Here is a 23,518-nt window from a genome sequence, read left to right on the forward strand (position 1 = left end):
CCACGACAAATATCATAAGTCTTTGATGCAGTTTCATTCTACCACACACTGGGAACCTAATTTAGAGTTTGGCAGATGTGGGGCATCTGCTTATTTAGAGTTCTTTTTTAGTTCTCGCCTGAGCCAGCACATGCACTGCTCTGGCGAGACTTTTAGTAAGGGCTTCAGAAAATGCTACCACTGTGGCCTACAGCTTGCGGTTACACGCTCTTAGAGCAGAGGCGCCATATGGCTTTCCTCGTCATGCTCATTAAGCGCATCGCTCGCCGCGCTTGATCGCGATCACTTTCGTGGCCGGGCGGCCGTGTCACTTTCACGGCTGCGCTGCCAATGCTTGTTCTCTACATCGCCAGGCCGGGCCCTGACCACTACACATCTGGGAAGTGCTCTGAAAAACTAACAAGGCTGTGACTTCATCACCCCAGGGCCTGTCAGAGCGAGCACTGAGGCTAATACGCCGTGAGAGCAACAACCTGCGCCACCAACAAACATTTATTCTTTTCATGTAATCGACAAGTCTCAGCAGAGCATATTTGCACCCCTCGCTCCGTCCAGAGGGAATACTGTTCTGTCCCCGTAGCCCGCTGCACCTGCTTGTCGCGCACATCCATCCTGTCGCCAATCGTATTAAACGCTAATTTCCTCTTCCGCCAAAGCAGCCTTTGAGGGCAGCGCTTTCATTTTCCATCAGTGCGAGGGCCGCTTTAATACGCTTCAAAACAGATCTGTTTGATTTAAGCGAAAAATAAGACTCCAATAAAGGGAACGGCTGTATTTTCAGCCTTGAACTGGCAGCTCGGCCTCCTTAATGGCACCGCTGAAAGAATCCATGGCGCACAAAGTAAACCAATTGCTGGAAATATCTGATTACATCCAATTGATTTTCGCCTGGGTGAGCGTGTTAGCCGTAATGCCAGCTGCACGGCTAGGCGTTGGGAATCAATAGTCTTTCTTTTATTTTTTAGGCCCCATAACTAAAAAGTTTTAAAGCGTTGAAGAGACTTCCGGGGCTCAGACTTTCAAAACACAAATTTCTATTTATCCATAGTTTTGTGCCTGCCATCCTCCTGGAGGAGTCTAGTAGCAGAAGCATCTGGCGTCCTTGCATCAGATTCGACCGTGTTTCGAGAAGTGGAGAAGCGTCCTAGTCCAAGCACCCAAGTGCCACTCATTTTTCACAGATAACTTAAAATACAAAGAGGGCCTTGAGAAAGTCAAAACAAATGTATTTTTTCATGAATACAGTTTACTTTTCTTTGATCTGAGTGGAACTGAGAGCCTTGCTCCAGTTCCTGTTTCTTCTTTTAAAAAAATCTCCACTGTGCTCTCAGCACCTGAAAGCACTTCTTTCTGGTATTTAGGAACGTTGTGACTGACGGATAGTGATGGAGCGGGATAGAAAACAGAAATCTGTTTAAACTCGTGAAGTCACATTTCCATAACATAAATAAAAATATTAATGATTTGTGGTGTTATGCTAACACAACCTAGATTAAACTTTACACACGGGGACATTAACATGTGTGCTCATAAACGTGCATAATTGTTGCATCTTTTGTTCGTGCAAAAATAATAAATTAATTTTGTCGTTTTCGTTTTTGTCATTACTAACTGCAGCAGATTTAAAAGAGGCATGTGCTTATTTTGCTTTCCTTGTCTATGTGATGTCATTTCTACTATTCTAGGTGCATATAAGGTTTCATGGATTCATGAAGACTGGTAGATATAAGATGCTGCTTTATTTGTTTGCTTCTTGCTAGGTAACAGACTAATTGGGAGGGTTAATCAATTAGTAAACGAAGGGTGGAAACAGAATAAATAATATTTCCTGCATTAATACTTTTCTTGTGTTTGTTTTATACTAGAAAAATAAGTTGTCTGCTTTTGGGCCTAGTTTGCTCGAGTTTGCTAAAAGATGAATTTAATTTCTGCAAGGAGCATGAGATGTCCATTTTAAAAGTTTCCGTCAAAATCACATTCACTGAACAATGGAGAAGCGTTGTCATTATTTTGTCGGACGTGGCCAAGGTCAGAAACCGGTAGAAAGAACATTTGATAACTTGGCATCCGAGGAAGTGAAATGAAGTCAGTGAGAACTCTTGCTCAAATTTGTTGCAAATCAAGGAAGCTTTGGAACACATACAAGAAAGACAATGGTCCCAAAGAATATGACCGAATGGAAGTTTTGAAATGTGGGTGACATGTCACTTGTCACTCTTGGACCAATGAGACATCGACTTTTGCAGAAAATTTTCCTTTACTTAGATTAGCTAGCATAGAAAGGTATAAAAAACCCATGCCCTAGGGATGGGCTGGCTGCTGCTTTTCTAACTTTCAGATGAGGGTGTCGTGCTGTCGGACTTTGCGTGGAGCACGTAAGAATCCTCAAAGAACTTTACTTTATTTCCATTTATTTAGCTTAGCTAGGGACTTAGGATTTTAGAAATGCTAAACTTATATTTCTTTGCTTAAAACTGTATTTTCCCTATGATATTTTCCAAACATGCTTGCTATGATTCTAATAAAATTGCATTTATAAAATTATATTCTTAAATCTAAAATTAGTTAATAAAATCTTACTTTTGAAAACAAGCTGGTCTTGGTTATTCAGAAGCGCAGGTTACTATTAGCTAGATGCCATCGCCATGGTGGTCATTTAAATAGTTAGGATTTGTTCAAATAATGTCATCATTTACCGCGGTTGTATATAGTTTGTATATAATTTGTAAATAAGGTGTATATAGGTTTAATTTGACCACCTGATTCAGTAGGTCAAAATATGTCATGTTTGATTAATGGGTCCATGAGTTAGAGTAGTATTTTATGAAGTAGGTTATAGAGTTGGGTAGCATTGCTTATGGCATATTTCCTATAGGCCGCTGGATCAATTCTTCTGGTAGCAGAAATTGATGGTTGCTAAGGGTAACCAAGGTGTTATGGTATGTTATGGTATGGATATAGGATCGATGTTTAACACATGTTGAGTTCGTTCTCGTGCTATATGTAAGTCGTACCGGTACAGATTGTGTGATGAGAAGGTAGTCACACAAGGCATTTGATCTGTTTCTGAGTAGTGATATCGTCGTGTATCACAAGTGTTGTGGCCGTGCAACACAGTTTTAGGGCTAGGTGTGAATCTTGTATAGTGAGGATTATCTAAGAAATTTGAACAGCATGAGAATAGGGACAAAGCGCCTGTTGTAAAACTCACTGTGATAAGAGTATTAGTTATATTCGAGCTTGAGTGAAGGGTAGGATAATGTCGGTGCATGATTATCTATAAACAGGTGAGAGTCCTGTAAGGGTACATGTTTTATATCTATAAACAGGTGAGAGTCCTGTACGGATAACGTCGTTATTCTACTAACGGTGCATGATTTCTATAAACAGGTGAGAGTCCTGTACGGATTTCATGTGTGTTTGAAGTTAGGGATTTTTCCGTGTGAAGGGGGCGAGTTTGTTTTGTAATTTATGTTCGAGTGGAACTTTCGGACAGTCACTTAGTTGTGCGTTCTGAGGGAAATGAGTTCATAATTACTTGTTTGAAGGGTAGAGTAAAAAGACTACTGTACTGGCAATTGTGTATATTCTATGGGAATAGCAGCCTTCTATTCCGAGAATGACAATACTTGAATGTATGTAAACTATCCTATTTAGAGAAACAGACAGATGAGTCTTTATTGTCATTGTTAAAAATTAATTTCCACTGAAAAAGTGTTTTCAAAATGGCGCTGTGAAAAGATTTTGTGAAGGAGGGGTAAGCGCTAAGAGTGAGAAGTGAGAAACCGCAGCTGCTGTGTACGTCACAGAGCCGCGCTGGGATTGGGTGATATACGTCACAAGCTGTGCCCTGATTGGTTCTTGAATCTCTGACGAACTGTAAGCCGATTAGTTCTTCAGAAAATCTTCATTTTTATTGGTAGAGTAAAAAAGTGACGTAGCTCAACTCTTATTGGCTTGTTGGTGTGTTTCGCGCACGGATTGGTTGCTTTTGCGGAACATCCCGGAAATATTTTACGAACGAATTTGTTAATTGAATTTAACTCTTAAAATTGAGTTATCATTTTAAACACGTTGAGAAAAAGCCAACGTTGTTTCAGAAATTTAAAAATTGTATTTCACCCGATAAGAAAATTGAAACGCGAGGTGGTAAATTACTTCATAAGTATAAAACACCTGCAGCGTATATGGAAGGTGAATATGGTTATCATACTGTTTTGTGGTTTGATATTTGGAAACACTACACAAAGGATGATGGTGCTTTGGCCTGGCCTGATGATGGTTCATTTAATGTAAAGGTTTTAAGAAATTTGCGAGAGAAAATGAATGCTCTTACTCCAAAGCCGAGACCAACTCAATTTGAAGCTTTAGTTGAATGGGAGGATGAGATGTATCAATTACAAAGGGAAGCAAGTGGAATTAAAAGACCTCCTAAGGTTCCGAGTTATAGAAGAGAGACACATGAAGACAGGATGCGAATGTGGAGACAGGGAAGCATGAGTGAGGGACTCTATTTAATTAGAGAGATGGTTTTAGGTTCTCCCGATGGAAAAAGAACTGAAAAGAGAAATAATGCTCCTGTAGAAAGTGAATCTGAAGATGCAGTTTTAGAAGAAATTTATACTTCAGATAAAAGGAATGAGCCTTTGAGACCCCCTAGGTCATGGTCTACTCCGATGGTTTCTACAGAAACTACACCGAGTGCACCTCCAATTAATGAAGCTCCTAAAATTTATCCAAATAATTGTGAAATTCGTGAAACTCCAAGAAGACCAGAAACTGAGACAAATGCAAATGTCCGTAATGAAGGTAGACATTTTTCATTAATTCCAAGAGCAAGGGAAGCTCCAAAAAATTATGTGAGAGAAGTCAGAAATGTGGAGGCTGGAGATTCTTCTGAGTATTTACGATCATAGGAAGAATTAATTCGACAAATAACAAAAAGCATGGAAGCTGTGACAGTTCCAGTAACCATTGGTCCTGTTCAGCCTGTTTTTGAGCAAAGAGAAGTTAATAAGACAGGTTTGACTGTTCCTTTAAATGCAGAAATTCAGAAGGTTGCTGAAAAATTTTACTCAGACATATCTGAAATAAACTCTTCAAGATGGAGAATGCCTAATTTGACTTTTAATGAGGATTTATCACCAAAATCACCAATGGGTGCAGAATCTGATGCTGAGTGTTCCGAAGTCAGAGTGACAAAACCTAAACTTGATGTTGCAAAATTAAAAGCAAATATTGAGGAATTAATAATTGGTACAATTGGTCCTGACAGTTTAAATTTTTATCGAGATGATGAATTACTGTTCATTTGCAAGAGTATTCAGTGGAAAACAAAAAAACAAATATGATCAGTTGGATGAACTGGCAGCTGAACTTGAAATGGATTTGAGCAGGCAAAAGAATTTTGCAAAACATTACAGATTAGACTTTTCAGAAAGTGACATTGAGAATTTGAACTCAATGGGAAGAATAATGCACATAAAAGATTTGATTGTTTACATCAAAAAACTGGGAGAATTGAGTAAGTGGAGAGTGAAATGGACAAGAAAGAAGGAAGATGAGAAATTGGAAAAATTGTCAAAACAATTTCCAATGAGAGAGATTGCAGGTGGAGGATATGTTCATGTCCCTTGGTCAAGACAGGACATATTGCTGTTCACAAATGATTTTCCAAGACTGAGAGAAAAGCCAGTCGAGTGGTACAGGCAGGTGGACAGGTTCATCAAAGTCTCAAAAGTTCTGTGGATTGATCTGGATGGATTTTTTGATATTGCTGTCCCATCAGATCTTTGGACAGAATGCAAAATAGCCATAAGTTGGCCAAAAATAGAACCAGAGCGAATTAAAGAAACAGGTGCTCCAAATCCAATTGTTATGGATTTTTATGAAAAAGTGATTTACTGGTTGAAAAACAAAATTCCACCATAGGAGGTCGATTGGGTTAAGATAGAAAGAACAAACCAGGAAACAAAAGAATCAGTTCATTCATTTTACGAAAGGTTACTGTTGATTTTTAAACAATACAGTGGCTATGAAAAACTAGACGAGAAAGATATGAGTCATTTCGTCTACAGATTTGTTTATGGCCTGAAACCAGAAATTGCAGATATGATCAGGAATAGTATTGTCGGATGGCAAGCACTTTCTGTTGATGACATTTTGAGAAAAGCAAAATACTGCAGTGATGAGTTAGAAGTGAGACAAAAGAAGCTCAAGGAGAAAGCCATGTGGGCTCAGGTAAAAGTGGCTGAGCAACAGATTGCTAGTCTTGGTAATAAAAATACAAATTTTGTTCAAACTACAAATTCGAATCAAGGTCAAGGGAAGTTTAAAAGTAATAATTTTGTGAGAAAAATTAACCCAAGGATTGAAGAGATGAAGCAAAGATTACCTTGTTTTAATTGTGGCGAGATTGGACACTGGAGAGACGAATGTAAGAAACCACCTAGAAATTTAAAAAGTCCATTGTTAAATCCACAGATGCAGAGTGATGTTGACCTGCAGCAACAGCTACAGTTGCAACAGAATTTAAACGAGTTAAATCATCAGCGACAGCTGCAGCAACAGGTGAATAACCGTCAGAGTCAATTGCCACAGCCTCCTTTTCCAAATTGTGGGGGAACGCAAAAATATAATTCTGGTGTGGGATTTCAAGGAGATGATCAGGTAATAAAATCGCAAAGGCAAAAGGTGCAAAATGCTTCACAACAGTTTTTGTTAACAGAAGGTCAGGAAAGTGATTCTGATGATTTTTACTGACGGTGCCCGAGAGAGGAGGAAGAGTGTGTTGTTGGAGCCACTCTTGAGGTTGACCAGTCTGGTCCATTTGTAAATGGGAAAGTTAATGATGTAGACATCACTTTTCTAGTGGACACTGGTGCTACCCGTTCTACTGTTAGATCAGTGGAAATTGAAAACCTACCTCTCTCTGGGGATACCATCCAAGTTGTCGGAGTAAGCAATCAACAAATTAGGACTGATTTGACTGATCCAGTACCAGTTGAAATTGGAAATTTTAAAGACAAACACAGATTTGTGGTTTGTAACAGTAGTCCAGTGAATCTATTGGGCAGAGATATATTGTGCAAGATGAATTGCAGAATATATTGTTCTCCTGAAGGAGTTGAATTACAAACAATGGAGGAAGATGGCTTGTACAGGATGACAATGATGTTGATGGAAACAGAGTAAACAAAATTGTTTCCTGCGTTTGAAAAAGAAAATTTGCCAGAAGAACTCAAGGAAACAGTGAAATCTGAAATTTGGGATTTGACTGGGAATGAGATGGGTCTGATGAAACATGTCGATCCAGTCAACATCACACTGAAGCAGGGAATAGAATTTCCTAATATTCCTCAGTATAAGATGAAAGCAGAGACAATTGAAGGAGTTATACCTGTGATTGAAAAATTCATTAAACAAGGTGTTTTAAAGGAAATTGAGAGTAGCCCTTGTAATTCACCGATCATGGGAATTAAAAAATCGAATGGAACGTACCGGATTGTTCAAGATTTGAGAAAAGTTAATCAGATTGTTGTTCCATGTTGCCCTGTGGTTCCAAACCCAGCAGTCATCTTGTATCAGATTCCACATGATGCTGAATGGTATACTGTCATTGATCTTTGCAATGCATTCTTTACTGTTCCTTTACACCCAGAGAGTCAGGAAATCTTCGCTTTCAGATTTCAAAGTAGGACCCTCGCATGGTGTAGAATCCCTCAAGGCTATACAGAGAGTCCTTCGATTTTTAATGAGCTGTTAAAAAGATCTTTGGAAGATTTAGATTTACCTGGCAGGTCTACGTTGGTGCAGTATATCGACGACTTGTTGATAGCTGCTAAAACAAGAGAGAATTGTGTGACAGACACAATAATACTTTTGAATCATCTTGCAGATGAGGGACATAAGGTGTCTCCAGCAAAATTGCAGTTTTGCAAACAAGAAGTGAAATATCTTGGTCACAGAATTGCAAAGGGAAAAAGGCAGGTGACAGTTGAGAGAATAAAAATGATTCAAGCAATGCAACCACCAAGAACACAGAGACAGGTTAGAATGTTTTTGGGAATGGTTGGCTACTGTCGACAATGGATAAGTGGATTTTCGGTAATTGCGAAACCACTACAGAGATTGACAAAGTCTGATGTGAAAGATCCAATTATTCTCAATGAGGCTGAGATGGAGTCTTTTGAGAACCTGAAAAAGAGCTTATGTCAAGCTCCTGCTTTGGGCATGCCGAATTATGAGAAAGATTTTGAACTGTATTGCAGTGAGAGAGAAGGGTGTGCATTGTCTGTGTTAATCCAGAGACATGGGAATCTAAAGAAACCCATTGCATACTTCTCTGCAGTTCTTGATCCCATTGCAAAAGCATTACCAGGTTGTTTGAAAGCAGTTGCAGCTACAAGTGCCAGTCTTGAGCAGAGCGAAGGAATCATAATGGGATTTCCTGTGAAAGTTTTTGTGCCTCATTCGGTTGAAATACTACTGACAAGAGGTAAAACTCAACATTTAACCAGCAGCAGACTGACTAAGTATGAGAAAATCATACTAGGAGCAGACAATGTTTCCATTTCAAGATGATTGAATCTGAATCCTTCTGCATTACTGCCTGATTCTGAAATTATTGATGAAAGTGAAGTGGAACATGAGTGTTTGGATGTCATGGAATTTTGCACCAAACCAAGGCAGGACATTAAAGATGTACCTTTGCCTGAATCAGATGTCGTCTACTTTGTGGATGGCTCCTGTCTGAGGACAGAGGGAGGTGTTTTGAAAGCATCATACTCGGTCTGTACAGTTGCAGATGTTAAGGAAGCATCATGTCTTGAAGGAATTCGTTCAGCACAGGTGGCTGAATTGATTGCTTTAATTCGTGCTTGTGAAGTATCAAAGGACAAAAGAGTTACCATCATTACTGATAGTCAGTATGGGTACGGAGTTGTGCATGATTATGGACAGCTCTGGTCTCAGAGAGGCTATTTGACTTCAGCAGGGTCACCAATTAAAAATGCAGTTTTCATCAAAAGATTAATTGAGGCCATACAGTTGCCGAAAGAGATCGCAATTGTAAAGTGTGCTGCACACACAAAAGGAGTGGATTATATCTCAAAAGGCAATGCCTATGCAGATGAGACAGCAAAATACTGTGCGAGAAAATGTTGTGCATTCAATCGGGGAAAAAGTGAAGAATCTGATTCAAATTCATTAATGCTAACAACAGTTGTAGAGACATGGCAGGAAATCAGAGATTTACAAAATGAAGCAGATGATGAGGAAAAAGATCTGTGGTTAAGAGCAGATTGTAGACCACGTGATGAGGATGGAGTGTGGACCTACAAAGATGGCAGAATAGTCTTACCAAATTGTTTGATTGCTGATATGGCCAGATTGTATCATGGCCCAGCTCACCTTGGAAGAGATTCTATGATCAGACTTTTCCGAGAGACTTGGTTCAATAAAAAATTCAGAACGATTGCAGAGTCTTTTTGTCAAAGGTGTTTGTCATGCCAACAAATGAACCCAAACAGAAAAACAGTTGTGGGTACAGGGGTAATTGGTCGAGAGGGTGGTCCCTTTACCAGGTTGCAGATGGATTTCATTGAAATGCCCTTACACAATTGTTTGAAATATGTTCTTGTGATTGTTTGTTTGTTTTCAAGATGGGTGGAAGCATTTCCTACACGACATTGTGATTCAGTTACAGAGGCAAAACTGCTACTCAGAGAAATCATCCCAAGGTACGGTTTTCCAGTCACTATTGAGAGTGATGGAGGAAGCCATTTTGATAACAAACTGATGAAGCTGATATGTGAGGCATTAAGCATTGAGCAGAAAATACATTGTGCATACAGACCAGAGGCATCTGGGGTGGTTGAACAGATTAATGGGACTATTAAAAACAGGATTGGAAAAATGTGTCTGGAAACAGGTGTAAAGTGGACTGATGCTCTTCCACTTGTTTTAATGTCATTGAGAAGTACACCTGATAAAAAGACAGGTTTGAGTCCTCATGAGATACTGATGGGAAGAGTCATGAGGCAAGCTTTTGTACCTGTAGGCAAATTGTTGAGCATAAATGACAGTGCTATTTTGGATTACTGTAAAAAGTTATCTGATATAGTGACTTCTGTGTCTAATCAGGTGGGAACTGAAGCACAATCAAATGAGAAAGTTCAGACACATGATTTGAGACCTGGTGATTGGGTCAGAACAAAAGTACATCGAAGAAGAAATTGTCTGGCTCCTAGGTGGCAGAAGCCTAGACAAATAATTTTGGTCACTACAAATGCAGTGAAATGCAGAGGATTGAAAAGGTGGATTCATCCTAGTCATACTATTCCAGTGCCTACTCCTGAGAGTTCTGATGTTGAGAGTGATACTACAGAAGATTCTGATTCTGAAGTAGAAGGTGAAACAAATCCAGATTCTGAAGATCGACAGAGAGGTCGACATCTGGAACCTGTGCCTGTGAATGGGGAATTGACAAGAAAAGACTTGGAAATTATTGAAATAGATTCTGGAGAAGAAGAGAATCTATTAAAAGGAAAAACGACTGAAGATTCAGTCAAGAAGATTAATGAAGTAAGTTCTATTGAGGACAGAGAAGCTGAATCAAAAGAAATTTCTGACCAGGAGAGTATCGAAAAGCAGAAGTTAAGCTCTGAAGTAAGGAACGGAAAACCAGAATCTGGGAAGTTGGAGGTAATTGAAGAGGAGGAGGAAGACGAATTACCGAGTACCAGTGATGGAAGACAAAGCATAGTTCCTGAAGGAGTGAAACTGCCGAATAGAGAAGTTCCTGAGTCAATAATTGAAGTTTCAGACTGTGATACTGAAGAAAGTGACGTGGATGGTGAAAGTAGAAGTCCAAAGAAAAGATCTTGGAAGTCAGAGACAAGTGCTTCAGAACCGAAGAGAAAATTCGTGAGGAAAACAGATTTCTGGCCTGGTGGAAGTTTGAGAGTCAGGTTGATCAAAAAACCGAAGAAGCAGGTGGAAGAAATCAGTAGCCAAAAGGGTTCTGAAAAGGAAGTTGGAGTTGGGAGAAAAATCGAAGTAGTGACAAGAAAAGGAAAGAGGATTATAAAGCCAAATCAGAAATATAAATCTCCTGAGTGGACTTATCTAGTAATTCCACCTGTCATTGACATTTACGATAGTAGTCAAGAAGAAGAAGAAATTGAAGAAATTAGTGACAATGATTGAAGTACAGAATTTTTTATTGGATTTTTGGGTTTTTAATTTTTGGCAAAAGGCTGAAGAAATCTTGTTAGGTGACACAAGGTCGAAGAAAAGTTGTTTAGTTGAGGAAGACTTACTTGTGACATAAGGTCGAAGAAATACTGTTAGGGTTTAAAAATATATATATATATATATATATATATATATATATATATATATATATATATATATATATATATATATATATATATATATATATATATATATATATACATATATATATATATATTTTTCACCAAGACTTCCCCCCGCGGAGGAAAGCAACGGATCGCACAGCCAGTTTGGATTTAAGCAGCAATCCTTTTTATTTTATCAATTCACAGGGCAAATGGCGCATTGATCTACGCGTTTCGGTGTCACTCCACCTTGCTCACGATCACCGGGTTTGCCCCACCCATAAACATTTAAACACTGTGTTTACATTTTTTCTAACATTTCCTGTCACATGACCTGATAAGGATTATGGTCCTTGTAGTCTTTGCTGGATTGTTTGAAACAAAAATGTTAATAAAGTTTGCGCACCAAATTGCAAAATCAAAACTGTACAATGGTAATAAAGCTTGAACACCTACACCGCCTTGAATTAGGCTCATATGTCGCATTACAATTGTTTGTGCTGCCTTCCAATAGGCTTACTTCACATTTTAATTTTATAACTATAACACATTTTCAAAAGCGTTCGCTTAATTCCTATTTCCTTATCAATCTACAGGTGCACATGCAATTCTTCAGATTGATTCAACCCGTTCGGGTGCATAGTCCTCAGGTTAATGATGAATCTGGACTCAGCTCGCCTCAGTTTTTTAGCTCGGTCACCTCCCCGCTCTCCTTTGGTGATTGTTTGTATGCCATAAAATCTCAGTTTTAGCCAATCCCCTTGATGTAATTGTTCCATGTGTTTGGCTATGGCATTTGAGCGGTCCTTATGTATTGTTGCCCGCATGTGCTGTAAGATGCGATTTTTCAATTCCCCGGTGGTGCTTCCTACATATCGCAAAGGGCACGGGCATTCCACTATGTATACAGTGAATGGTGTCTTGCACGTGATGCATTGTTTTATTTGCCATTTCTTTTTGTTGGCCAATGTGATTTCTTTCGTTGGTTTGGCAATCTGACACATTTTGCATCCGTGGCATTTCACAAACCCCTTGGTTTTCAGCCAATCCTCCTGTCGTTTTTTCTGAAAATGGCTGTGTATTAGATGGTCCTTTAGATTTCTTGCACGCCTGTATGTGATTACAGGGTGAGTACCCATCAATTCTTTTGCGGTGTTATCCAATTGTAGGAGTTTCCAATTTTTTCTGAGAATTTTGGATATTTTGTCACTTTCTTGGGAGAAATCCATTATTAACCGGTTAATAATCACATACAGGCGTGCAAGAAATCTAAAGGACCATCTAATACACAGCCATTTTCAGAAAAAACGACAGGAGGATTGGCTGAAAACCAAGGGGTTTGTGAAATGCCACGGATGCAAAATGTGTCAGATTGCCAAACCAACGAAAGAAATCACATTGGCCAACAAAAAGAAATGGCAAATAAAACAATGCATCACGTGCAAGACACCATTCACTGTATACATAGTGGAATGCCCGTGCCCTTTGCGATATGTAGGAAGCACCACCGGGGAATTGAAAAATCGCATCTTACAGCACATGCGGGCAACAATACATAAGGACCGCTCAAATGCCATAGCCAAACACATGGAACAATTACATCAAGGGGATTGGCTAAAACTGAGATTTTATGGCATACAAACAATCACCAAAGGAGAGCGGGGAGGTGACCGAGCTAAAAAACTGAGGCGAGCTGAGTCCAGATTCATCATTAACCTGAGGACTATGCACCCGAACGGGTTGAATCAATCTGAAGAATTGCATGTGCACCTGTAGATTGATAAGGAAATAGGAATTAAGCGAACGCTTTTGAAAATGTGTTATAGTTATAAAATTAAAATGTGAAGTAAGCCTATTGGAAGGCAGCACAAACAATTGTAATGCGACATATGAGCCTAATTGAAGGCGGTGTAGGTGTTCAAGCTTTATTACCATTGTACAGTTTTGATTTTGCAATTTGGTGCGCAAACTTTATTAACATTTTTGTTTCAAACAATCCAGCAAAGACTACAAGGACCATAATCCTTATCAGGTCATGTGACAGGAAATGTTAGAAAAAATGTAAACACAGTGTTTAAATGTTTATGGGTGGGGCAAACCCGGTGATCGTGAGCAAGGTGGAGTGACACCGAAACGCGTAGATCAATGCGCCATTTGCCCTGTGAATTGATAAAATAAAAAGGATTGCTGCTTAAATCCAAACTGGCTGTGCGATCCGTTGCTTTCCTCCGCGGGGGGAAGTCTTGGTGAAATATTAAGCGGCTGGGTTCTGCCGCAGGATACCGCACATGTGAGAGCGCTGCATGAGCTCCCGAGAAGGAACCGCTTTGGAGGACATATATATATATATATATATATATATATATTTTAAAGGGGGGTGTAAATAATAATAATTAATCATTTCATTTTTAAAATAGTTTTTGTTTTCTTTTAAGGCAAAACTAACCAAAGATGCCTTACGTCATGGAACAGAGTACTTCAAGGTGTTCCATTTTTAAGAGATGCTGTAAGATGACTCTGGTGTGTCTGCTCATTTTAATTCTGCTCTGGTTAGTTTTAGCTGTTATTATTCCATTTGAAATTAACAAAGATTTTCACAAAGCCAACATGACAAGCAAAGCTTTAGTTAGTCAAGACAAACATAGTGCAACAGGCAAAGTTATTGATCATCAACCTAACATTCATCAGGATAAATCTATTAGTGATTTTTCAAGCAATACATTCACAAAGCTTTTGAGTGAATATGTCAAGGTAATGGATGCAAAAGATTGTTACATCTGAGTTAAATTACCTGCTTCTGTTTCTGAGGGAGTAACATACAATACGCTTCCTCTTACATATGGTGTGACATGCAGTGTGTTAGCTAGCTTGTTCTATCAAACTGGACGCTTAGAATACTATTATTCAGATTTTGATGAAATTTTTGCAAATTTAAAAATTGAGGGTGCTTTGAATAAGCATAAGAAAGCTAAACAGATGAGGGAATTTTTCCTTGTTACTAATGAACTCACCTATGAGTATGCTTACAAGAACAATCTAACCTGCAAACTAAGTGCTGAAGGAAAGAAGTTTTTGAACCTAGTTGAAGAGGAGAGCAATCTACAAGAGAAATGAAATAGTCAAGCAGACTAAGTCTAGGTTCTGGCAGAAAGGGGATGAGAAGCTAAATGGCAAAATGCTTGATAATATTGCAGTTCACATAGACAAACCAATTAGTGGTAAGCTTTGCATTAGAAGAGACAATACACTTTTTGATAACTACTTTGTGGGTGCAAGTAATTGTGAAGATACATATCAGATCATGGGAGGTTGGGGATTCAAAGGTGGAAAAGATCCAATTTTTCCTGGAATTTATTTTGTTTGTGGTGACAAGGCTTACTACAACCTTCCTGATCACTGGTATGGAACTTGTTATGTTGGGATTGTTTTCCCTAAAATGTTCCATGTTGACAGAGATTCGGAAGGATTGTTCAAAATTCACAATTATGTAAATAGGGTTAAAAGAGAAACTTTCACAGAGGTTTTGGGAGATATTTTTCAAGCAGTGATACCTTTTGTAGGTATAACCCTGAACGCAGGAAGAATCAGAAAATTGTCTACAATTGTTGACAGATTGTTAACAGATACAGCTGATGGTTTCCAATTAGTGAATGTTGAGGTCATTGCAATTAGATCCATGGTGATTCAAGATCGCCTTGCTTTAGACATACTCCTAGCAAAAGAGGGAGGAGTCTGCGGCATTTTACATGTGCAACATTGTTGCACCTATATCCCTGACGAAAGTAAGAACATTGAGATGTACATTAAGAATATCACAGAGATGCATTCAGAGATAATTCCATTAGAAGTAGAAGATTTTACAGAAAAACTTTCAAAAAGATTCCAATCAATTAAAAATTGGTTCCATGATATTGGAAGTTCAGTTCTTGGCAAGATTTTGGCACCTTTGATTGTGATAATATTCATTTTTATTCGGACAAAAATCGGTTGTTTGTTGCATAAGAGAAAGAAACAAATGAAGGAAAAGAGAAGAATTTATAAAATCAAAAAAGAAGAAGAAAGGGAGTGTTGGACTTTGGCCCTTAGGGCAGGTTCACCCCTAGACTTTTTGCGTGAAATTGCGTTAAATGGTGACCTGGCAATGTTGATTTTTGGGATTCTGCGCACTTTCACTGTGTCCCAGTGGAAAGTGCGTGCGCACTCTGAGTGCATGTGCTGAGCTAGGCCTGCCCGCCCATAGGAATGCATGGGGAATGTATGTGTCCCTGGTAGTTCCTGATGCGTGGGGTGTACAGGCTTGAGTCTGGTATGTGTGAACTCGTGAGAATGAATGCTGCGCAACGGTATGTGCGGCTTGTATGTGTCTAGTAGCGAAGCGCCATTTCTAGACATGGCTGTACGTGTGCTGTGAGGGTGCTGGCATGTGATTGGCTGGAGCTGGCTGGCATGCCAGGCTCCAGGAAGTCTGGATGGGTCTGCCCGGTGGTGAGTGGGAGATTTGCATGAGTAATGTGTGGGAGGAGTGTACCTGTGTCCTGGATGGGCTGGGTTTTCCCCACACAATGCTGGCTCCGCCCCCCTGTGGTGTGTCTAATGACCCAAGCCCTGCCAGTGAATAGAGAGGGTGGTTGAAGTAAACAGAGTACTCAAGAACCAGCTGCGACTGGTTCCGCCCCCACTCTGCACCCTTGAACAAAGGAATGCACTGTATAAAAATGGGGCTGTGTCCCCACTGAAGTTGTTCTTTTTCCAGGATCCTGAGGGGGCTGTTGCTGCTGACGCTGGGCCAGAGGACCGCCACTTGGACTGTCTCCCTGCCTGGAGACCCAGTGTGCTGGCTCTGGGCCCAGCCTTGCCCCCTGCCTGCCTACAAGGACTTTGGGGCCTGAACTTTGCCTCTAGCGCTTGGAAGCGCTTCCTTGTGGCCCTTAGCGCTTGAGAGCGCTTTCTCTTACCCCTGAAGCGTTGGAAGCGCTTTATTTGCGGCCCTAGCGCTTAGAAGCGCTTTGCTTATCAGCTGAGCGCTGGGAGCGCTGTCGTTGTCCTTACGCGGCTGCCCACGCCGCTTTTGCTGATTGTGGAGTCCCCTGGCAGGTGCCCACCCTGCCCGGGACATTGCCGCTGTTTTTGATTTACAATTTACCTCGAGGGAGGCCACCCCTCGGTAAATTCATCCCCCGCCTGCCTGCCTGAATCGGGCCGCCGCGCTGCCCGTGGTGACCCGGAAGTGAAGGGCCGACCGGCCAATCCGTGCGCGGCCCCGGGGAAGCAACCGGAAGTCCCGCCTCGCCGCCGGAGAGGAGAGCCCAGCAGCGAGGAGAGGCGGCGGAAAGGTGTAGGTGGGGCCCCATTGCGGTGAGGAGAGCCCCGCCGCCCAAGAAGAGGAGACTGCCAGCGTCCCCGCAGCCTCCGAGGAGGTGAGTGCAGTGTTGCCCAGAGAAGGGGGGAGGCGTCGGGGCACATTGCCGTGCCGGTGCCCGCCCCCCCCCAGTGCTCTCTCCCCGAGGGCGGGACAGTTCCGCTGTGCGCACAGAGCGGCCCCGGTTGCCAGGGGCCGCTCCAACCAGTGGGGGCCTTTCATTGCAGAGAGCCCAGGAGGGCTCAGGGGGCAATTGTTGGCAAAGAGCCCTGAGAGGCTCAGAGGGGCCCGTCATTTGTTTAGAGCCAGAGAGGCTCTACCTTGTCGGGGCACATTGTCGGTGCTCGCGCCCCCCCCCTCCGGTGTTCAGAGCCTGCGAGGCTCAAGGGGGCAGTCCATGTGTTTAGAGCCCAGTGAGGCTCTTTGGGTGCCATGTGTGTTTAGAGCCCAGTGAGGCTCTTTGGGTGCCATGTGTGTTTAGAGCCCAGAGGAGGCTCCAGGGGGCATTTCCTTTCGCCCCACCAGTGTTCTGAGAGCCCAGCGAGGTTCCCACATTGGCCCCCTAGTTGTTCTTGAGCCCTAGAAGGCTCAAACCTCAATTGCACCAGTTGCCCAGCACTTTGTGGGCAACTGCTACGTTTAGGCCCCCCCTGACATTGGACACAGGGCGTCCTAGCCCCAGAGAGGCCAGTTGGCCTAGGGACAGTCACAGGTGGTGACTTACGTGAGTTTGGCGCAATTGTTATTGTTTTTGCACCTCTGAATGTATTGTTTATGCGTCATGTGCCTTTACACCTCTGAATGAATGTTATGCATTGCATCATGTGTTTTCCTCTTACACCCCTACAGGTATTGTGATACATAGGTGGTTGTTTTCTCCCTAGTACAGGTGGTGCTAGTGAGGTCCTGGTTACAAGTAATTACTGGTTGTGTGCTATTTTGTGCTATATTCTATGTACTAAGTGCTATTTCTGATTCCTGACAGTGGTCCAGGTGGCCCTGTCTTGTAAATATCCCCCTGTAAATTCTGCCCGTGCCTCTGGCACATTGTAAAGTGTGTGTTTTATCTAATGTGTTTTGGTGTAATACAAAGGCTATTTTTATATAACCTTGTGTGGAGTTTCCTTTGTGGTGGGCCTTTGGTTGTTGTTGCTGGGGTGCGTGCGCAAATACTTAGCCTACATCGCCTCCAAGTTTAGCCTTGCTGCTCGCGCCACGTTACCTAGAGGGTGAGTAGGGGTTATCTTGGCGTGTAACTCCCTTGCCCTGACTTGGGAGTGGTGGTCTCTGACTGACTTTGGCGAAAGCCCTGGCCAGCCGGGGATCCCATTTCCAACAGGGAGATTGAGTTACAAGAATTACACAGAGCACGTTATGACAATTGCAAGGATTTTGCAGAAACAGATTTTTAGAAATACTGACACAGATGAATTTGAATCATTTTCCAAAAAGTCTAAATTTCCAAATTTTGGGTGGTGGTGTGGTGATTTGTTAATCACCAGATGAGGGAGTTGATGGAGCGGGATAGAAAACAGAAATCTGTTTAAACTCGTGAAGTCACATTTCCATAACATAAATAAAAATATTAATGATTTGTGATGTGTTATGCTAACACAACCTAGATTAAACTTTACACACGGGGACATTAACATGTGTGCTCATAAACGTGCATAATTGTTGCATCTTTTGTTCGTGCAAAAATAATAAATTAATTTTGTCGTTTTCGTTTTTGTCATTACTAACTGCAGCAGATTTAAAAGAGGCATGTGCTTATTTTGCTTTCCTTGTCTATGTGATGTCATTTCTACTATTCTAGGTGCATATAAGGTTTCATGGATTCATGAAGACTGGTAGATATAAGATGCTGCTTTATTTGTTTGCTTCTTGCTAGGTAACATTAGACTAATTGGGAGGGTTAATCAATTAGTAAACGAAGGGTGGAAACAGAATAAATAATATTTCCTGCATTAATACTTTTCTTGTGTTTGTTTTATACTAGAAAAATAAGTTGCCTGCTTTTGGGCCTAGTTTGCTCGAGTTTGCTAAAAGATGAATTTAATTTCTGCAAGGAGCATGAGATGTCCATTTTAAAAGTTTCCGTCAAAATCACATTCACTGAACAATGGAGAAGCGTTGTCATTATTTTGTCGGACGTGGCCAAGGTCAGAAACCGGTAGAAAGAACATTTGATAACTTGGCATCCGAGGAAGTGAAATGAAGTCAGTGAGAACTCTTGCTCAAATTTGTTGCAAATCAAGGAAGCTTTGGAACACATACAAGAAAGACAATGGTCCCAAAGAATATGACCGAATGGAAGTTTTGAAATGTGGGTGACATGTCACTTGTCACTCTTGGACCAATGAGACATCGACTTTTGCAGAAAATTTTCCTTTACTTAGATTAGCTAGCATAGAAAGGTATAAAAAACCCATGCCCTAGGGATGGGCTGGCTGCTGCTTTTCTAACTTTCAGATGAGGGTGTCGTGCTGTCGGACTTTGCGTGGAGCACGTAAGAATCCTCAAAGAACTTTACTTTATTTCCATTTATTTAGCTTAGCTAGGGACTTAGGATTTTAGAAATGCTAAACTTATATTTCTTTGCTTAAAACTGTATTTTCCCTATGATATTTTCCAAACATGCTTGCTATGATTCTAATAAAATTGCATTTATAAAATTATATTCTTAAATCTAAAATTAGTTAATAAAATCTTACTTTTGAAAACAAGCTGGTCTTGGTTATTCAGAAGCGCAGGTTACTATTAGCTAGATGCCATCGCCATGGTGGTCATTTAAATAGTTAGGATTTGTTCAAATAATGTCATCATTTACCGCGGTTGTATATAGTTTGTATATAATTTGTAAATAAGGTGTATATAGGTTTAATTTGACCACCTGATTCAGTAGGTCAAAATATGTCATGTTTGATTAATGGGTCCATGAGTTAGAGTAGTATTTTATGAAGTAGGTTATAGAGTTGGGTAGCATTTCTTATGGCATATTTCCTATAGGCCGCTGGATCAATAGCAGTCACAGTTTCTTTTGGAAGAGTCCATGCTCAGAATGCAAACAGCTCAGAGCAGGCATAGCACACATTACACAAGCAGTCGGCGCCAAGCCATGTTTTCAAAAGTATTAGTGGGGGTTCATCAGAATTTGACCCTAGTGTACTGTCCTCAATCTTGCACCCCTTTGGTTCCTCACCTTCCCTTATTTCCAGGACACAATTCCTATAAAAAGAAGGGGGGGGGGGACTGACCAAGTTAGACACTATGCAAGTAACATCATGACGTGTGCCATCACAGCACATAACGTCACGACATAGTGCTATAAAAGAAATAGTGACATTTAAATGATGTGTGTAAATACTGGGACAGACCACCCCATCTGACAGTCTTATGGTGTCTGCACTTATATACAGGGACAGAACAACTGCAACAGCATGCAAGCGGCGTGCTTTTGTTTTCCTCTGTGGCATTTGCATTAAAGTGTGAGGTTCCAGGCCGCCTCCAGTCAAGATATTAAAAACAAGAATTTGCAATGCAATAGGTCTCGCATTTGCGAGAGTTTGATCTATTGGCAGTGTAAATAACAACGCCTATTACTTATAGGTTTTGAAAACCTGCAAACGGTGTGTAAAAACGCACTTCGTACTTACAATGGTTGCTTACGAGAAGCAAGGCTGGCAGTAACTGTGCCTCTTTTATTGACAGCCTTGCTTCTCATAAGCAAGGGCTATAAGTCCAAGATACATGTTTACGCACTGCTTGAAGGTTCTCAAAACACATAGATAAAAGGCATTGTCATTTACAATGCCAATAGCTCAATCTCTCGCAAATGCGAGACCTATTGCATTGCAAATGCTTGTTTTAGAATGTCAAACGTTGGCCCCTCCCTCTACACATGAATGGCGGTGGGAGAACCGATCTTTGCTGGTTCAGATAGGCACTTTTAGTGTATCTCTTTGCCAAGCACAGGCGGGAACAGTGTATCAAAAGTGTAAATCACCTTTAGGGACTTCAGAGCCACTCCTTCGAGATGAACCAGCATTCATTTTATTATCATAGTTTTTAACAGCATGAGTTAAGGGAAAGAAAGCCAGCAGTGGCTTCACGGGTGTGGACAAACAACCTCCCAAATGCTGATTTTGGAGGGGAAAACTCCAGCAGATGCTACGAGATTTCATGTTGTTTCACTTCACTGACATTTGGGGATTTCAAAATCTGCCTCGATAGCCAGTGGGGCTTTGGATGGGCAGCTCACTGCACGGGAGGCCTGCGCCCCAGGGGCTTTGGCCAATGGTGTGACCCGGGCCCAAATTGGGCTCCGTTTGGGCTGGTGTACATGAGATAAATATGGGCATGTTGTGGTCAGTGTTGGCAGATTGGACTATTTCCCGCACAAATGGGTGACATTTTTCTCATTTGTGCAGGGAAAACCCATACCTGGCGGGGGGCTACTTTTTGGGCAGATATAGGCCCACTGTGAGCAAAATACTGGCTGGGGCGCGCCGACCATGAGGAGTCCGTGGCGTGCCTATCACAGTGGCGCATTGTTTTGTTGGCAAGGTCCAGAATCCAGATTGGCGAATGAATGCACAGCGCGCTGAGTTTGTTGAGGTATGATTGGAGGGGGGAGGACCCCGACCAACCCAGCCTGTGCGCACAGTGCGATTGACACGTGACTGTTTTGCCTATATGCCTGCTCCTTGCCTTAGCCTATGTATGTTCACGGCCAGCCCACCCCCAAACCCACTGCCCCCACACACATAGACGTGAGGCAGGCCGCAGCACACGTGTATTTGTAAGTGCAAGCGCACCTGCTCTTGCACATGTGCAGCGCTGCGCACCCACCCTAGCCTAGTAGTTTAAAGCCGGCCGGTGGTACCATGTATGTGGGTCTACCAATGACGGCCCAGGGCATACGTTTTGGCCAGCCCCCGCACAGTGATTTTTAATGCCCACACTCTCACTGCTCTCTCTTTCAGAATTGGCGGGGGACGGACGGTGGACCGAACTTTACTGGACGTGTGGGACTGTGTCATCGTGACCCGCTCTAGTGATTGGATTGCTGCGAGCCTGTAACACACCGTCATCTTCCTGACCTTCGTTTAAATTACTCCTAGTCCTGCTGAGTCCCCAGAGTATGACCCGAGTCTCACTCACTGGACGGAGTGGAGACTCAGTAGTCACGCATCGTTCACCCCACCCACGCAGAGTCAGGCTCGGAGACGGCATGCACTGGTCCTGGCCTGGCCTGTGCTGCTGTGGCCCCTGCTCCAGCCTCCCCTGGTCAGGCTTACCTTGAGTAGCTGCCTTTGAGGACGCCAGGACGGTTGAGAGAATCTGTCTGACCGAGAGGCCGGCAAACTGCTGAGAAGAAGCACGCCCCTAAGTAAGTGAATTTTTATTCTTACCTCTCCGTCCAGGTTAGCTATACAGTAGCAGTAGGAACTGGTCTAGGTTGAAATTTATGCCACAGAGGGTGTGTGCACTGACCAATGCGTTGCTGGATGGGTGCAGGTGCAGCCAACCTCATATTTGTTTAACTAACTTCAGATAAGATCCCACACATTAGTTTTTTATTAGGTAAATCATAAGTGCATTATGAGATTTAACAAACTTTGCTTTAGACTTGTTCTGAAAAAGTGGCACAATCCAATGCAAAATGTGGGCCTTAGTGAAGTTTTTTTCTGTCAATCCAATCAAATAAGCTTTATTCAACAAATTACACACAGATAAATTACATTATTTTATCTAAGATCACATGATGTAGTGCCAAGGCCAGGATTCAAACCCGACTGACCAGTTACAAAGTCAGCAGCTCGGAGTATAAATCACACTCTCTCCGATTTTACAGACATCTAACGTTCTACACGCCCAGGTAGCTATGAAGAGTTAGCATTATATGTAAACAAAGCCTAAAAATGCCAGAAATTTGAATTTTAAGGATACTTTTTTCAGCCCAAATCAATCTTCAAAGTGGAATCATGCCAAGTACAATAATGTGTGCATGATGCTTTGAATCTCTAACTTCTGTAGCATTTTCAAGGCTGCTAGTGATAGATGTGTGTGTGTGTGTGGGCACACGTGCACTATTATGTGTTTGTTTGACAGAATGTGTACCCATGTAAACCTTTGAGTGTATGTAAGAGAGACAGTGTTATCAGAGTTTGAGCACTCCGTAGCTCAGAGCTGGTACACAAGGAACAATTCTTCTCTAGAAATCATTAACAAATGTTTTAGGCAGAGTTAATGGGATCATTGCGCACCAACCTGTTATGGACCTGAAGACAAATGTCAAAGTGCACAGAGAGGGCACTGAACGAACACCTCATTGGGAATTCCTTAGTGGTACGATAAGTTGCTTGCCTAAAGCTTTGGGGGGCTAGGACACATCGGGCTTATGTTTAAATAAATAGAACTAATAAAACATGCATGATGTTGCCTATTTTACTTCAGAGCAATGCTGTCTGACAGACTTTGTGGTGACCGGGACAGGTTAAGGATTTTGGGGGCCTTGGGCCAAAACTATTTTGGGGCCCCCTGCTCAGAACCGTTTTGCATTTATGATTCACTTTCAGCTCTGCCATACCCTCTTTATCCAGGCTACTAACGGTGCACACACTATGGTTGAAATTCTAAAAGTGTTTACATCTAGTATTCTGAGATAGTGATGTGTGTTTTCACTGTTGTAAGGCAGCAGCAGCCCATTGATTTTACAGCGAATAATATCTGTGATATCCTCCAATTTCTCTTATGCGAGTACCCATTTTTATCTAAAATAAACTGTATGGTTGTT

At 41.6% G+C, this 23,518-nt stretch overlaps 1 protein-coding gene across 1 annotated transcript in view; it reads right to left on the reverse strand.

The window, feature by feature from the left end:
• DUSP23 (dual specificity phosphatase 23) overlaps nucleotides 1-23,518 on the reverse strand; it is a 38,029-nt gene that overhangs the window by 12,281 nt on the left and 2,230 nt on the right. The window lies entirely within an intron of this gene.

The sequence above is a fragment of the Lissotriton helveticus genome, chromosome 12, assembly GCF_964261635.1.
Source record: "Lissotriton helveticus chromosome 12, aLisHel1.1, whole genome shotgun sequence".
Classification (NCBI taxonomy): domain Eukaryota; kingdom Metazoa; phylum Chordata; class Amphibia; order Caudata; family Salamandridae; genus Lissotriton; species Lissotriton helveticus.